Source organism: Branchiostoma belcheri, unplaced genomic scaffold, assembly GCF_001625305.1.
Source record: "Branchiostoma belcheri isolate BF01 breed outbred unplaced genomic scaffold, Haploidv18h27 scaffold20, whole genome shotgun sequence".
Classification (NCBI taxonomy): Eukaryota; Metazoa; Chordata; class Leptocardii; order Amphioxiformes; family Branchiostomatidae; genus Branchiostoma; species Branchiostoma belcheri.
This window is the reverse complement of record NW_017803491.1, coordinates 287,597-289,850: the sequence shown is the minus strand read 5'-3', so window position 1 is coordinate 289,850 and position 2,254 is coordinate 287,597. Positions and strand designations below refer to the sequence as shown.

Genomic DNA, 2,254 nt, shown 5'->3' with positions numbered 1-2,254 from the left:
GGAAATACATTCAGTGCAGTGATACATGTACTAGTATTTACAGATACAAGACAGTTCACAAAACCTAATGGATCAGTATTCCTGAACCTGTGAGTTTTCTGCTGGTACATAAACAGAATGTTGGACTTACATGAGCCAAGTAAAATACACCCTTCAGCTGTAGATACTTCTGCCACTTTCCAACACTTGCTGCATCAAGTTGGTCTAGTGAACCTCCTGTTGGTATCATCAAGGATGATTGATTAAAATTGTCAATGACAAAACCAAAATAGCTATGCTGATGCGTCTGAGATTTTGAGCAGGTGTGTAGTTGCCTACTGTTGGTATGAACAGGGAGATAACTATCATCTACAAAAACTGTCCAAAAGCAAATAAAACTAGAAAGGCCAATATTTGCTTTGGAGCAAATATAGCGATGGGTTCACCACATTTTACGACATGGCAGGGAAAGAATGAGAAACACTAGAAAGGCCAACATTTGCTTCGGAGCAAATGTAGGAATTTCACTCCATACCCTTCCCCAAACAAAAATGAGAGATTCTAAATAAATCATACTGCAATAATACAAGGACAAGCTGTTTGAATCTCGACAGGTATTTACAAAACTGGCACTTGGCAATTATCTCCCTTTTTTTTTACAAAGATACAACGACACGCACTTTAAATCTCGACAGCTTTACTTTACACTTTTGACGAGATTGTAACTACTACTAACGGAAGCAAAATTTTCACGGCCTGAGAAAAATGGACATGTTCACGGAAGTATATATTCACGGTGGTGACAGTTGCAGGAAAAAAGAAAGTCCAGGAATTATTTCCTAACTGTAATGATAAGTTCACTATACAGAGGTGACAGTGAAAACCGTGAACATTGACCCCCCGCTTGCGTTGCGGTACAGTGAAAAAAAATTGGGAATTACAGCAATCAATTTACTGAGTATGTTTGCTTAGTTTCCAGATGTTTTGTACTTCTAGTTTTTAAATGAACGAAAACCGATGCGCGCACAGATGTTACTTTTGTGACAACATCAAAGTGATTTTGGTTTGTATGTTGAAAAAATACAAAAGACTAACATTCGAAGTTATTGAAATTCTTGAGTAAGAACAATCAGTTTTGGAATGTTAAAAGCAAAGCAATGGATATTAAAACGAAAATGTTAAAATTAAATAGTTGAAATTGTTAAAATGTAAAATGGTTAAAATGGTTAAAATTGTTGAAATTGTTAAAAATGTTATAATTGTTAAAAATTGTAAAAAGGATAATTAAAAATATCCAGTGTACCGGGGTTCGAACTCGTAATGTCTGGACTTGCAGCCCTGCGCGTTACCAACCGAGCTATCTGGACACGTTTCCAACACTCTCTGCATTGTATGTCATATAAAGTGAACAACATGGCGGTAACGATCGCTTCAAGTACTAGTAAGGGACTTTCTAGGAGATACACTCTACAATTTTGGTGATTCTTCAGAAATCGATAACAGAATATATAATACTAGTCGGTGAAAATTGTGGAAAATTGTTGATACCGTGGCGCGCGCGCGTGCGCCGACGATACACATTACGTACCGTTGTTTACAGTACTCGCGGGGCGCAAGTCATTGACCTCCCGCTTGCGTTGTTCCAACAGAGAAGAGCAAAATATCTGCCAGTTTTTGCGTCAGATTTTCAGTGTTTGTTAAAATCATATACAGGCATCCATGCAGCTATAATTCTTCCAACTAGTTCGTAGTTAGGTGAAATGTTTATAGGAATCACACGAATCGGTATCCAATATCAGAGTATCAAATAGTAATGGCCCACGGCCGAGACCGCGTGGACCAGCCGATGGCCCACGGCCGAGACCGCGTTGACCAGCCGCGCTGGTAATCCCCCTATTGTACGTGAAAATGGTAGTAAATAAATTAATTAGCCAACAGCCAATCAACAGCCACATCTGCAAACATGACCACACCTGCTTGTATGCCCATATTTGGGCCTTCCCCCGAATTCCTTTCTTATTATGTCACGCGCGTACGCCCCCACAGTACTTTCCTATGGGGACCACTAAAAAGCAAATAAAACGATTGTAAAAGCTTGTATCAAAAAAATTAAAAAAACGCCTAAGGGTATTTACCCACTCTACCTCTATACGAAATTACAGGTAATTTCGCCCAAAAATGAAGGAGTTGAATCAATTTAAAGAAGTGGCAGGAGAAGAAGAAGAAGGAGAAGAAACATCAGAAAAAGCAATATGGGTTCACCACCACTTCGTGG

The 2,254-nt window shown here is 39.0% G+C and overlaps 1 protein-coding gene across 1 annotated transcript in view; it reads right to left on the bottom strand.

The window, feature by feature from the left end:
- Nucleotides 1-2,254, bottom strand: part of LOC109469202 (BRO1 domain-containing protein BROX-like) — a 9,137-nt gene that overhangs the window by 4,777 nt on the left and 2,106 nt on the right. The gene's annotated exons all lie outside the window — the stretch shown is intronic.